The 16578-nt window shown below is 34.2% G+C and overlaps 1 pseudogene; it reads left to right on the forward strand.

Annotated features, from left to right (window-relative positions):
- LOC107144394 overlaps positions 1-11733 on the forward strand; it is a 14871-nt pseudogene extending 3138 nt beyond the window's left edge.
- The last annotated feature ends 4845 nt before the right edge of the window (positions 11734-16578 follow it).

Genomic DNA, 16578 nt, shown 5'->3' on the forward strand with positions numbered 1-16578 from the left:
CAGGAGTGATTGGAAGCTCTGTTCAGCCGTGGGCCACTGGGCCTTTTCTGCCGGTGGTCACCGTTCCGCCTACCTGGCGGGTGCTCCTGATTTTTATTTATTACACTCTTCTTTTCTCTTTATTCTCTCTCCTTTTTTCCTTTGCTTAACTTTGCACCTACTTTCATGTTTTATTCCTCTTTCCTCCTCTTTTCAATTTTGATTATTTCTTATCTTTTCCCTTGTTTCTAAATTTTATTTTCATTATGGTTTTGAGCTTTTTATTTTGTTCTATATTGCTTTTGCCCATCTTCTTTGCAGTAGTGCTAGTTGCTGCTAATGTTTTTATTATATTTCTGCATGTTTTTCTTCATGGTCCTGGGGGTTAAATCTGGGAATTTACACATATGGGGTGGGTGTTCTGCCCTGAACTACAACCACAGCTCAGTTAAGAAGAATTGCACCTACATTTAGCCATGAATGAATCCTGAGATAACCTTGGTGGATGTTTCACAACAAAGAAAAGGGGTGAAAATCCCCCAGCCAATGATTTAGGGGGTGAGTAACACCCAGACTATCTTGCCATACCCAAGTCAGTGTGGCTAAGGGTGATCTGACAGTCTTCTCCCAGGCATCATCCCTGCAAAACACAGAGAGAAATTACACAACTAGTGTGGACACTGAGTCTATGAAGGTCTTCAGCATTGGTTGCTTCCATACTCTATAAGATCACACATTGATGACAAGGCTGGAGGTAAGTGCCATAGAGGTAGAGCTGTGACTTCAGTTCCTGCATCTTCCCATGAAACATCAGAATCTGCTCCAATGTCTAAATAGATGATATAAGCTTGAGTCCTTTCACTGTGATTGAAAAAATCAGTACCAGAAATGAAATTCATCTCAAAGCATGAGTATTAACTTCCCAAATCAGGCAAGCTGGTTCCTAGAACAGATGTTCTTACCCTATTCATAGGTTTGCTTTTTTTTCTCAATAGAATCATAAAAGAATACAAGTAGCTATTTCCTAGAATTGTCATATTATTTAAAAACCTTCATATTATTTTGACTTAGACTTGGGAAATGCAAAACAAAAATAACCAGTAAAAATTCATCAAGAAATGAAGTAGTATAAGACTTATAAAAGGAAAGGCTGAATTTTAATTCTCAAATATGTAAGCTATTATCTAAATGTAAATGGTAAGCAAGGGTAAGATAAGAAAGGAATAAGCTAAAGCTATGCTATAAGATAGATATAAACCTTGAAATTTAAAAAGCCAAAATATTTAATCACCAAAATATAAACTATGTATGCAACATTTCCTAATCTTTTTGCGTTTACTTTTTGAAAAAATTGGTGAGTAGAGGGTAGAGAAAGGTATAGAAGAAGTTATTTTAAATTTTTTTTATAATTATGCTGGTTTAATATATTTTTTAACAAGTTCACCCTCTCTGTATTGGTAATTCTTCCATTTTTGTTTAAAAAGTGTGAAAAAGTGTTAAGTTTAATCAGAACATAGTTCTCATACGCTCCATGTTTTCTTGTGGGGATAAGTCTACCAAAGTACAAGTCATTTCAATATGTGTATAACTTGATATACCTTTAGATTATGTTCAAATAGGTAAATATTTGCACATAATCAGGCACCTAGAAATTCATAGTTCATCACCTGGTGTTTCTGTTAATAAGTTCAAGACATAAATGAAAGTATTTCTAATATATAACATATAAAAATTAGATTGCAGACTGGAAAAAAGAGCATCATTTATGACTTTATACTTATGTTTCCTGATAAAGTTATAGTATTGTATTATAAACCTCGAAGTCATTCCTAGATTCACCAAGGTATATTAATATTCTCATGCAATACATATTGTTTACCATCTGCCAAAACCTACATGTTAATGTCTGTAAACAAGTCAAGATGGCGCCTGGCATTTTGCCAGAGGGAGTGGTTTGTGAAGTAACCCCAGCGAGCCGTTAAGTGTGGAGATTCCTTATTGGTTGACTGCTGTATCTAGTTTATGTTAATTAAGATAAGCTGTGTGGAATGTATATATACCCCTCCTGTCCTACAATAAACGGCTCCCACTCCTGCTGTATCAATCTACACAAGTACCTTGTCACCCCCGATAATTTTGCTGCAGCCGGACTGCGGCATCTGCACAGACCATCAATATACTTGTAGCAGTTAGAGCAAGGATTTGAGTCAATTCAGCTTATCTTCAATAGACAACGTGACAATTTATATTTTTTATGGACTTTGCCAAAATTATTCAAATAAATCTCAGTTTCTTTTCTATGAAAATGGGGAAATAATAGTACCTACACTAGGCCAGTATTCAGGTGGTTTCTACATTTTCAGCACTGTAAATTGTTAAGGTCAATATTTTTTGTGGATAATTAGTACTTCTTCTGTGCCTATTGCCAAGTATTTTTTAATATTAAACTAATTGATAGTCTTGATAAATATTTATGGCCAACAGCTATAATTTCTGCAGTAGTATGAACATAGCAATTTTCTTACTATTTTATTTAAGAAACAATCAGTAAAAATTATTTCTGTACTTTCTTTAAACCTTTCATCTCTGAATATTCCTAGTGTCCTTTATATTGGAAAATTAATAAAATATAGCATATGAGAATTTTTTACTCACTTAATATGCTCCGTTAAGGAAACTGAAGGGTTTATTTCTATTTTTGTTTATTTTATTTTGTTTTATTGCTGGATCACTATAAAAAAAGCAATGTTCTTTGTAGGAATTCTAACTCAGACCTTGGCTTAAAATATTACATACTGATTCTTACTCTAATAAAATCTGCAGAATTATAAATGAAACTTCCCTCTCTAAAGGAAAATTAAATAAAAGTCATCAAAGAATGATGTTAAATGATTATCATATAATTGAAGGCTTTTTCATTATAGAGAATAAATTAAATTAAATTGTAATATTTTGTTTAAAACCAATGGTTTAAAATTTACTAAATTTTAAACAATTCAAAACCTACTATCAAGAAAAAGATCAATATATAATCAGTCAATGGTTATTTATCTATAGAAATTCCTAGAATCTAGTATTAGATCATATAGGGAGTTTTCCTGTACAAGAGAAGGATGTGACCAGACAGATATATAAGATCTCCATACAAGAGAATTCTGACAGTGCAGGTGTTGATTGGCATGGTAAAACTGAAGAGGTGATATCAGTAAGCGAAAATAGCAGGGATGCCTTAGGCTATACAAACTTTAACCCATGATTACAGATGTGCATCAATACATAGATATCACTTCAAATCTCTCTTTGCAATTTAATATGTTCTTCTCATTTTAGATATCTTAGAATTCGCTAACAGGCTACTTCCAAATGCTGCTCTCCAACAGATGCAGGTTCTTATCACAAAGTGAACTCATTTGCACCTGCTTAAGGCTCTGCAAGAAGTACAGTAGCTGTTTCAGTCGTGCTTTTGCTTATCAAATTTACATTTCAAAGTGGCTAAATTGTTTTGAAAGTGTATCCCAGAGTGGAGTTTTTTTGCAGTCTCCACTTTGTGTTTAGAATGTCTGATATATACATAAAACAAATAAAGAAAGAAAAAGACAGAGATAGAACTACTTATTCTTGACATTTGGTCATTTACAAAGGAAGAACAGAATTGCTTCAAAATAGGGCAAATTTACAAGTAGTTCTCTCTACAATACATAAGGTTCATATCACCATTAATATTTAGAATGAAATTGAATTGAATGTTAGAGATTGAAGGAATTTTAGATAGCATTTATTGCATCGTCCTTGTTTCATAAATGAAAAGGCAGAAATTCAGACAGCTTATAAGTAAAACAGTATGATTTTGGATTCAGATTCACCTTTAATTGATCCCTGACTTTGTCACTTAAGTTGTGGAATGGTCTATAAGTATAAGGTTTTTTTTTCATCTGTTATTTTAACAGATTCAATAAAGCAACATAAATTATTAGTTGAATAAACTAAGGAAACAATTCCAATGGGGAAGATCTGAATCCATCATTTCTGGCTGGAATGCTGACTTATACAGTACCTGATGGCAGTTTCACCAAAACCTCCTGCAAAGTAGGAAATAGCCCAATTATATGATTTCTAAATTGCCCCTCTGGGTTTTACTCAACTTGCTCTTGGGTATAGACATTCTCGTTGTATGTTTGGATCAGATTCTTAAGACAGTGTTATGAGTGATACAGATGATAGTTTTTAGAGAAATTTTATTTTTTAAAAAAAGAGAGTGTCTATTTAGTGCTAGTATGAACTTCTTAAGAAGGTCATCTAAAAATCTTCATTTTTTTCTATTATGATCTATTATATTAGAAAACCACATCATCTTGAGTTTAATAAAACATTTGTCAGTTTTAAGGCATATCTATTAGGACAAGATAAAAGAGCTAGCTGATTTAATACCTAAATCCCCAAAGTGACAATTAATAGGTTGATCTCCATGTGAAGACATGTTTCTAGAGACACTGATCAAAGACAGGAAAAATGCTATGGGATGATACACACATACACACACACACAAACACACTCACACACATACACACACACAAACACACTCACTTACACACATACACACACACACAAACTGTTTTAAGAGATAATATTGGGAGGAATAGTTAATTTAATATATGGAAAATGACAAGTCCCAGGACAGTGAAATGACAACCTCCCACCAAAACTGTCTGACCCAGAGGAAAATGGAGGAAGAAGGCAATCATTAATTCTCTCCCAGTAAATCCTTTCCCAGTAACATTGGGCCTTGAAGGAAAAGGAGGAAACTTTTCATCCCTTCCTGGGTTCATCCCCAGTATCACGACCAAAATCCATCCCTAACTAATCACAACATTTCCTGAAGGGAGGAGGCAAATACTGAAATACTGGCCCCTGGACTTTTACCCATTCCTATTGCCAGTAAGTCCTGGAAGGAGAGAAACAAATAGTGAAGCTCTGGGTAACAATGGGTCCTAGAAGAAGAAGATAACCAGTGAATATCGAGTTCTGTGCTTTTTCTAATGACAATGAGTTCCAGGCTTTTTGCAACTTTTTCCCTGACTGCCCAGACCTACAGATTCTGCCTCAGTCTCCAATGATTAATTCACTCTCTTTGTAAACTATAAAACTCAGAGCCCCTCTGTAACATGTTTCTACTCAGAAAATGAGCTCTCCCCGTTTCCCTACCAGTGCCTGATTGATTGACTACACTGCAGAATAAGGGGAAGCTTGCTGATCTGTTTGAAGTCTACTTCCGCCCTGGTTATCTATGTTTTCATAATGGTGCTGAAACTGTGGTAGTTACTTTTGATTATAGTTAATGCATATGAATTAAGTCTAACATTCTATAACATCTAAAGAAGGATAAAATATGGAAACATAGTTTTAATGAAAATAAAGTTAATTTCAGGTGCAGGTAAAACACTAGTTTTGTAAATATCCTTCCTTTTAGAAGTAGTTTAGCACTAGTTTATATGTAACATGTAGTAATTTTAGTTGGCTACAGATCTAAGTAAGTGTACCAAATGACACTTTGATTAAAGATAAATGTAGGCCTCTAGATTTTGCTCTGATCTTATTTGGAATACAAAATTTATTTCTCAATGGCACATTTTGAGAGGAGACATCGAATGAGAAGGTATCTAGACCATAAAGCATATAAATCCAGAAATGGTTGAAAGTGCTGCCAAGTTCTCAATTTTGTGTCCTCCAGAGTTTTTGAGTTGAAATCCTGATCCCCACACAGAATGATGGTGTTGAGAGATGTGGTGTTTGGAAAATGATAGGTCATGAGTGCAGAGTCTTCATGAACAGAATAGGTGCTTTATAAAAGAGTGTCAGGAAAGACCCTTCACTCCTGCGTGTGAGGGCATAGTAAGAAGACTAGTCTCTGAACCAGGAGATACCTTATAAGGATGTGATCACTCTGGCCTCTTGATCACAGACTTCTAGGCCCCAAAACTGTAGGAAATAAATTTCTATTGTCTATAAGCTACCCAGTCTACAGTAATATTTTAGAGCAACCCAAACCTACTCAGACTAGTGTTTTGTATTATTAAAACAAAAAGTCAAACTACAAAAATAATTTACTAAAGGGTTTTGGGGGAGACAAACAAAATCTGTTCCCTTTTGTGATAATAAAATAAGCTCAATGGGCAGAATTCAGTGTTCCACTCTATCTTACCATATTAAAAACAGCCATTAAAGTGACCCAACATTATACAAGATCCACTCCCAAAATAGCAACCAAAAAATCACAAGGCATGAAAAAAGAAATGCGTGTTAGAGATTGTGAGCCTTCTGGAGACCAGATCTATTAGAGAAGAACATCAGCTCGGTGTCCAATTATAACATTTATGCTTTCATTCCAGGGTAAGACTCCAGAGAGATAGGAATGTGCACATTGTTTTTTTCTCACAGGCTAAATAAGATGTTGTATTTAACACTATAGCACATTTAATCTTTACCAAAATCTATTATATTTATATTTCTTTTCTGTTCCATAAGACTTATGCAATTTTTTAAATATGTAGAGTTCTTAATTGATGCATTCCACTGATAAAGTTACATATTTCCTAATTGCCAAGATAAAACTGCTTTACTTCAGAAAACAAATCCACATCTATCCAACTTAATTTAAAAAAAAATTAAGACTCTAAACCAAGAATTTTACTCTGTAATACATTTATAAATCATGATCTATTTTCTTTTTTCAGGAAAACAGTTGACACATTTATAGAGAATTTTAAAGTTGTGTAAAATACATTTTCATACGTTAATTATGAAAATTCTATACAGTTAATACCAATGTAACCTTACTTACCTATTTTTGTGTGTGTGAAAAAGGTAATAAAAAATTTCCAAAGCACTTGTTCCAAATACAATGTGTTTCTAGTCTAATAGAAACACATAGAGTTAACTAGGAAGCCCCATCTCTCCTCAATACAGGTCCCTCCTAACCTGTATAGTCTTTATATTCTGCCCCCCCTTACCTATCTCTAATTGTGAAGCAATTTTGTTTTCTCATAGGTTACATTAATCTGTGGGTTCTAGACTTGTAAAAGACTCTGCCTGGCCTTACCTACTTATTCTAATAGTGAACTGACACAAATAGAAAATTCAAATCAATATTAAAGAAGCAATTTAAACAAATATTTGAACAGAGGCCAAATAATCTGTATAAATTCAATTAATGCTCTCCTTCACAGAGGCAAGAAAAGGCTATTGGATTAATAAGAAATGAGTATCTAGAAACATAACATGCTTTATCCAATTGCGTATAAATCTCTTTTTAAAAAATACTAGCAGTGTTGATTCTATCCTGTTATGGAGTGTTTGTGTAACTCCTCAAATTCATGTTGAATCCTCAGCCCAATATGATAGTATTTGAAGGTAGGGTCTTCAAAAATAGATTAGATTTAGATGAGGTCACCAGGGTGCAGCCCCTTGATGGCATTAGTGTGTTTACAGGAAAAGACACTGGAGTGCTCTCTCAGTGGGGTCACACTAAGCAAGGGCCACGTAGGCACCCAAGAAGGCAGCTGTTGGTATACCAGGAAGACTAAGTCTGCAAGTTCCTCTACCTTAGACTTCCCAGCCGAGAACTATGGAAAACAAATGTCAACTTCTTAAGCAGTGATAAATACTTGTTGATTGGCTGAAGTAGTCAGTCTTTTGAAATTTTTTATTTGTTTGCAAAAGCCAGCTTTAGCAAAAGAATGCTATTGAGTTCGTTTAGAATGATCAATATCTGATCATCCTCAATATCTGATCAGGCTCCTCATTCTTCACTATTCCCAGAGTGAAATTGAATCTTCCTAGCCTTTTTTCAAAAACCATCCTGTTCGGTCTGCTAAGCCTAAATGCCCTTTTCCCCTGATGTTCCCTCTCAGCAAATTTCTGCTTACTGACTCCCACATTGCCCCTTACTATGAATTCCCACTTGCCCAAGCCGTATTCAGAGTTAATTGTTCCTCTACTGCAAATCCTCACTGTAGTGGTCTCTGTACCCATTGCCATGGTCCGGAATAAAGTCTATCTTGCTGTGCTTTAATGAACATCATTGAATATTTTTTCTTTAATAGTCATTGGTCTATGTTATTTTGGTTTAGCATTCTGAGCTAAGGAACTATTAAAGACAAATTTTATTTTAAGAAAGAACAATTAATATATTGAGTAAAACATGGAGCATAGAGCAGATATTATTGCAATGCATTAGGATTAATTTCAAGTTCATTTTGATAAAATAAAGGAATAGTTTATAATCTTATTAGAGTTTTAGACACCCCCATGAGGATCTCAAAACATAATTCTTTTGAAAATCGCCTACACTTGGATACAGACAAAAACTGAACATAGTTTGGTCACTGTCAAATTGATCACACTATATGTCTCTGGAGTTAGAAATCTAAATCTAATTAAACCTATTTAAAAGAGAGAAGCACTAGGAAAAGTAATCTAAATCATTGTAAAAAAAAAAACACTGGAAAAATATGTTTTACAGAAACTTAAGCAAACTAAAGTCTACTTAATTAATATAGGAAAAATTACTAATATTTCCCCAAATAATATTACTGCTGCATAGTTTTATTCTGCCACATACACTGGGCGAAAGAGCAGTGCTCTGTTTGGTAAAGAATGTATCACATCATGCACTGATATTCATATTCTTCTTGACATTCCTCCACAATTTGGTTCCTGCTAGTATTGGTAAGAGCTTTCATGAGAAAAGTCGTAGACAAAAAATGTTTCCCTCAAGAAATAATCATGAGTGTTTTGAAGAATGCCAGGAAGCATAATCTGACTCTTCCTCTGCTCTTTTCTCCTTTTACTTTCCCAGGGACAATCCTATTTTCATCCATTTTAGGGAAATACATATATTTTGGGGGAAAGATGGGAACTATTAGTTTATTATACAAGGAGTGATACTCTCTAACCACTAAAGTCTTGAGAATCAAATAACCAGGGAGAGAGCAAACTGATTAATAAAGCCAAAATGGATGGCCTTCTTGATATCCAGTCCCCTTTCTCCCATGGATGATAAACATCTGGCTCAGAGAGTTTTAATTTTTCAAGGTCCAAAGTTGAACCTATGGTTAATGACCCGGTCAGGAAAATTCAGCCCTAAAAGTAGTGAAATAGATTGATATGCTGTTTTCAGTTCATTGACAGAGCTTAGGTAACTGAAAATTTAACCTCATAAAAGTGACATCTAGGTTTCATAGACTAAGCAACCGAGCTAGCCAGTCACAGGTTTTATAAAGTTGAGAGTTTTCAAAATTGGGTAGTAGTATTCAAGTTTCTCTTAGGACATTTTATATCTAATACACAATTTCCTGGTATCCACTATCTGTGTATGCACTTGCAAATTAAGCATTAAAAATCTGGCATACACACACACACACATACACACACACAATTGGAATTCATAAAGAGCAAAGCACAGATATTGGAATGTTTTTGTGAAAAGAGATAAGCAAGCAATATGCTACATTAATTTTTAAGTCTCTGCATATTAATTTCCTCAAACAGTTGCATTTCTCATGCTTGCCTTAGTTTTAAACAAATTTTGATAAAGCATCTTTATTTAATAATATTTGATCATGCAATATTAAACACATTTAGTTTTAAATTTTCCTGGTAATAGACTAATACCCACTTTAAAAGATTTTTTTTTCTGAAGCCTCAAAGACCTAGATTCCTGAACACTTATTAAAAAATGATAACCCAGAGGGAAATCTTCTAAATATTGCTGAATCAAGTTACTTTCTCAATTTGAAACTCTATTGATCCATTCTGGGATGCTTTCATATAACTTCAATGGTCTAAGCAGAAATAATTGTCAACAAATCATATTCTTGGTCACACAGAACTGCTTAAAACTGAAAAATGGGGCTTATTTCAGCTCATTTAAGAAAGACAATTGCCTTTTAACTAATAGAGAGAAGTAGCTACTTATATATGACTGTAATGTTTATTTTATTTTAATTTGTATAAATTATACAAACTCTTTAGGGATGCTTATTATCCATTTAGTTCTCTATATTCTTTACCTTGCCTTTCCTATAGCCCACATCCAGACCTATCAAAGTGCTAGTCATTCATTAAAAATGTTATGTAGCTCTGCTTCCTGGTGGTCATATCCTGAGCTGCTTTCCTCCTCAATCCCCTTCCACCATGATGTTTTGCCTCATTTTTGGCCCAGAGCAGTGGAGGTGGCTGAGACCTCTGAAACTGTGAGCACCAAATAAAGTATACAATTTTTCTCCTGGCTGCCTTGGAATATGCTGTTTTTCCTGAAACAGCTACCATCCTCTCTAAATTCTTCTATTTAAATCGTTCTTTAGGACCAAAACCAAGGGTTACATCTCATGGACTATTATCTGACACTTCCTTAAGTTGTAAAAGTCTTCAAGTTATTTTTTGCATTATTCTACTGGTACTTACTGAGGTATGGTTAAGATCACAGATGTGATTGTGTCTTTTAGTAGCTGTAACATGCTTCCACCAAAAGACTGCATCTAGTTTAGCTAACATTGATTACCAGAGGCCTGCAATGCAGGTTGCAGAATGAAGTAAAAGGGGAATAAACAAATGAAGACATAGTGAAGTGAACTTAGGTGACTTAGTACATTGCCATCTGAGTTAGCAGAACTCTAAAAATATATACACAGCAGCCTAAAAAGAAAACTCCTAAGAAAGTAATTAAGTCATCAATTCAATTAGCTTCCATTATTACCCTTATACACAAAGCAATTGTTTCAATTATTTTGAAGATCCAATCAGCCTAATCACTGATTTGGTCACTACACATTCTAGCTCCTGCTCTGGGATCAAAACAGGCAGGGGAAGGTGAAGTTGCCTCTTGAAAACCAATATTCCTACTGGATAAGGTACAGATTAATAAGACCAATAAAAAAAATCTTTAGAAAGTTGGAGCAAGAATTCCCTTCTTTTAGAGGTAAGACATAGTATGAGGAATACAGGTTTTGAAGTGAGATGGATCTACCTTCAGTTTTTTTACCCTTTAAATGTATGACCTTGATATTTTTACCATTTAAATGTAAGAACTTGATAGCTTACTTAGCCCAGTGTTTATTTTTACTTTTAAAAGGATTTTAGTATCTATCTTATGCATCAGGATAGAGGAATGTACTAAGATGGATGAAATAACGTGTGAAAAATGGCCATTTCCATGCTTGACCTACAGAAATTAATAAACAGGCCCCAGTCATTGAGCTGCCATCCTGTCAAGGACTCAGCAGCTTCCCCTGGAATCCTCTAACTTCCCTAGGACGTCTATCCAGCTCCCCATCTGCTCTGCACCCTTTTCCCACAGAGCCTTCTGCAGGATGTTTCCCCCTAGGAAAAGGAATGGTCCCATGTCCCTATCCAGAACCTGTACTCTTTCGACTCCTTTGCTGATGCAAGTACTGGTGACAGTCTGCTTCCTGATGGCACTGGGATCATACCTACATGAGAATTCTACAGAGAAATGGCAGGAAGACCCTGACTACTGTCCAGGGGATAGCTTATGGTTACAGTAAAAAGAAACTAGTAAAGGTATTTAAGAAGAAATTTGCCTGCAATAGTACTGCAAATGGGCATTCAAAATATGGAGAAGTAATTCAGCTATAGGGTGACCAGTGTAAGAACATATGCCAGTTACTGGTAGAGACTGGACTGGCTAAGCACCACAAGCTGATGGTTCTTGGGTTTCAAGTGCTTCTGTCTCACTGAAGCTTAAGTGAGGATTTCCTTGCAATGAATAGAATTGCCCTTTTGTTCCTTGTCACAGTTTCAAAAACCTCACAGCTTGTATAATATAACCATTTGAGGTCTGCTTTTAACTTGAACTAGTGTAATTCCTTAGGCAATAAACCAAAAAGAGCCAAAAAATTAATAAATAGTAGTTTGTTCCTCTTCTTGCCACTAGTAAAGAGTAGTTTGCTCACTTTTTCCTTTACTAACAATTCTCACTTATTTTTGTCCTGCTTTGCAAAACCTTTGAATGTTGGCATCTATTTGGTGAACAGTCCAGATGCCACCATCCCTATCTTAAACTCCAATTATGCAACAGAAGCTGGAATACTGTAAGTGAACATCATACGGATTACTGGGAAATTCCTTCTTTCTTTGCTTCTTTCTCTCTCCTACCTGTCATCTTTATTCCCTTTCTTCCTTCTTCCCTTGCCTCCTTTTGTCCTCTATGAATATGTGCAAATCTAAGAAATACAAATGCATTTTAAAATTAAAGTTACCTCTTTATGAAAATGTTACCAGTGAATGTCTGCCATCATTTTATCTGAAGGCAATCAGTCATCTTCTATCATGAGTGATTTTCCAGACTCATTTTTTTTTCCAGTTCATACTAAAGTGTTTAAAATCCCTCACAAACTGATAAAAACGCTTTGTGTTCTCTCCTCAAAAACGTACTAAAGGCTGAATCTTACAAGCCTGCTACTTTTGTATTCAACTGAATAAAAAAAAATAGCATTAGCTAATTTGTTTAATTTTCTAAAAACAAAACAACCAATTGATTGATGTGTCTTTCACTTTTATCTCACTGTTTGAACATTAGGTAAGTAGATGTAAATTAAGCTATTCCACTGTAACAGGCATGATACAGAGGCATTCTCCAGCACTGCCAGAGATTATAGCTGCTGAAGTAGACTTTTAAGGTATTAGGCAAGTATTTGGTGGAGAATGGTTAATAAACACTAATTAAGTCAGCTACAAAGAAACCCTTGGGGAAGATCAATATTATTAAGTGTTTAAACTAGCTTTTCACATTTACTGAATCTATATGCAATTGGGCAAGCTACAATTCCTCCTTCACTTTCTTGCTTTCTCCTTTTATTTAAACTGAATATTCTCTTGCAGATCATACTCCTAATCGCCTCTTGCTCTCTAAAGGAACTTTTTTAAATAGCTTCACATATTTTTTTCACATAACCTTGCCTAACTGTAAATTATTGAGTTTGGTCAATATAAAAAGGTGATAAATCTGCTAAGATTCAAAATGTTCATGAACAAAGCAAAAAAAGAAGGGAAGTTCCCACTTGCTTTCTGGAAGGTAAAACAAAGTATAATTGTACTAAACAGAACAAGTAAGAATAATCCAGATTTTAGTACAAACTTCCATGATCCAGAGTAAGATTATAGGCCACCATCAAAAGAAATCTGAAGTATACTGTAAATGCAAGATACCTTCAATCAATTATTGCTTACGTAAAGTGTCCCTGGTTTAACATCAAAAACAACAACTAGCATAAGTGGTAGGTTCTGTACTAAGTGCTTTACATTTCATCCTTGTAACCATTGTTTGAGGTCGGGACTATTATGAATCTTATCTTAAAAGGAGCAATCTTAAAGTCAGAGAGGTAATCACCAAGTTTCAAACAGATACTAAATGAGAGAGTTGATATTTGAACCCAGGAAACAGGCTGCAGAGACCCTGTTCTGTCTAAGACAATGTTCCATTTTGCTCAAGGTACTGAATTCTAAGGCACTGAGGATATAGGACTGCAGACTTGGTGGAGAGGCTGTCAACAATGCTTTAGGCAGACCTCAAGGGCAGGTAATCAAACTAGTTTTGTAGCAAAAATCAGTAAATACTTATTTGTCAGGATAAAGTCTGGAAACACTGAGTAAAAAAATAAGGTGATCACAGAGGACACACTTGATGGTAGGAACTCAGTTGTCTTTACCAGAACACCTGCCATTTTGTAAGATATTAACATTTTAGTTTTATTCTTCTTCCATCAGGTACATGTAGCACCATTTCTTAGGTCCTTATAGTTTTCAACAATATGCTAATACTGCAAATAACAAGAGCTTAAATTTTTTGAATATATGTACCAGGTACAAGAAGGGTATTGTGTGCATTAATGAAAGAAATCAGAAAAATACAAATCTCAAAAATAAATTATTATTTTGTGATTATCACACTAGTAAAATTAGAAAGATATAAAATTACAGTTATTGGTATGGATGTGAAAACTGTAATATAGGTCCATTCATATAGTACAAGTAAGAGTATTGACTTAATCATCAAATCTAGAAATTACACATGGAAGTAAATTATTCATGACTAAGAAATTCTTTATATATATATATATATATATATATATATATATATATATATACACATAATCTTCAAAATAATATCAAAATATTTCTCAGTGATATTAATTATAAAATTATTTGTGATAATGGGAAGTTGAAAGTGTCCATACAAAGAGAACTAAATTTGACAGACAACTAAGGTCTACCACAAAATATGTAGTAGAAGGCCACCATGGAGTATCATGGAAGAATTACAAGCAAATAAATGTGTACACATGTGTCTGCATGGATAGATCTTAAAAACATTGCATAGAATGAAATAACATGTAATGAAATCATATTTGACAATGATCTTATGTCCAAGATATACAAGATAATTTATGTCAAAATGAAAGAATTCCATTTTAAAATCGGCTAAGTATCTTCATATATCTGTGTATCTACTATATATCTACCTGTATTTTTTTTTCAGACAAGATATATAAATTACCAATAAGGACATAATCAAATATAAATCGAAACCACAATGAGATACCACTTATTACCCACAAGGCTGCATATAATAAAAACAGAGAGATGAGATATAGCTAAGCAGTAGAGCACTTGCCTAGTATGCATTAGGCCTTGCGTTCAATCACCAAACATTACAATTATTGACATAGACATGATGAACCTGAAACTTTCATACAGTGGTGGTAAGGCTACAAATGGTATAGCCCATTTTGGAAAACAATTTTGTGTTTCCTTAAAATGTTAAACATGTGCTACCATAAAATACAAAAATTCTACTCCTAGGTATATATGTATCCAAGCAGCTAAAAGCATACATCATCTATACAAAAATCAGTATGTAAAATTGTTTACCAAAGCATTACTAGTAATAGTCAAAACTTTTTAACCAGAATGCCCATAACTGATGGGTAGATAAACAAAATGTTTATAATTACAATGTTTATATTACAATGTTTATATTACAATGTTTACCAATATTTACAATTCATACAATTTAATATAATTTCATCTATTATATAAAATGCTGATACATACTGAAATGTGGATAAACTTTGAAAATATGGTAAATGAAGGGGCTACTCAAAAAGACCAATGATATTGTATGATTTTATTAGTATAAAATGTCCAAAACAGGAAAATGTATAGAGACAGAAGGTAGATTAGTATATTTTAGAGTCAGAGTAATGAGTAGAAATAATGAAGTGTAACATTAAATAGATATGAGGGTTTTTTTTGAGGGATGAATTTTTTTAATTGTTTCTGCTGATGGCTGCACAAAATATGTATATACTAAAAACTATTTAATTTTATATTTTAAATAGGTGCAGTGTATGGCATATGAATCTCTAAACATCTCTTCATTATCTTCATTATGCTATTAAAAAAAAAAGAACAGTACAAGCCAATCATGATAGCACATGTCTGTAATTCCAGCTATTCAGAAAGCTAAGGCAGGAGAATCACAAATTTAAGGTCAGACAGGACAAGTATGTAAAATCCTGTCTCAAAATTAAAAACAGACTAGAGATGTTGTTCAGTGGTAGCACATTGCATGGCACGTTAGAAGCCCTGGGTAAACTCCTCAGTGCTAAAAAGAAAAAAAATCAAAGTAGTACCGACGGATGTGACTAAAATGGCCAGTGTTCTCAGTGTGGGGATCCAGTCTCTGTTCTGGGTGAAACAGAAAAGACCTTATTTTCAAATACTGTGTAATATATTCTAATCTGTATGGGAGATGCTTCAAGAACTCAAGACACTTGTGTCCTTCACCTAACTTGGAAACATGCCTAAAACAAAAGATTATCCATGAGACAAGTAATATATTGCACCTCAGGCCTGGGAGAAAAACAAACAAACAAACAAAAACAAAGGAACAAGGAGAGTTGCTTTTAGGTTTTTTTTTTTTTTTTTTGGCAAATTAAGAAAATCAAAAGGATCTGTGTATATAGGGAATTTTGAAAATCGTGCACTCAGCTAGGCCAAGATGAATGATAAGAAAAAAACCTGAAAAACACCAGTACCTCTGAGAGCTCAGCTCAATGAAAGTATGGATAAAGGTTGAAAAACAGCTCCAGCACAGAAGCCTTAGTAAAGATTTGAGAAAGCTATTTTGTTTTATTCTGTTTTAGATTTTTGTGTCCAAGTAAATTTCCATCAAAAAAAAAAAAGAAAAGAAAAGAAACTAAGAAACATAAACTGAGAATGAGAGACTTTAGTGATCACATATGACAAGGGATACATATGGTCTCTTCAAATACAGTGGGAAAAGTCAGTGAACAGGGGGATTACTATAGACTTCTGCTAAGAGCCACAGCCAAGTAATATGATGCATGGCATTTTTGGTTGAAAGGTGATTCCAGCAAGCCATTGAGATGATATGATTATGTTAAGATTTGCATTCATATGGATATTGGACTCCTGCTGTTCACCTTGGCCTGCTACAGGACTCCTGGAGAGTTCCCATTGGTTGGGGAAGTGCGGTAGGAGGGAATTCCGGAGGAGGGG

Source organism: Marmota marmota, unplaced genomic scaffold, assembly GCF_001458135.2.
Source record: "Marmota marmota marmota unplaced genomic scaffold, marMar, whole genome shotgun sequence".
Classification (NCBI taxonomy): Eukaryota; Metazoa; Chordata; class Mammalia; order Rodentia; family Sciuridae; genus Marmota; species Marmota marmota.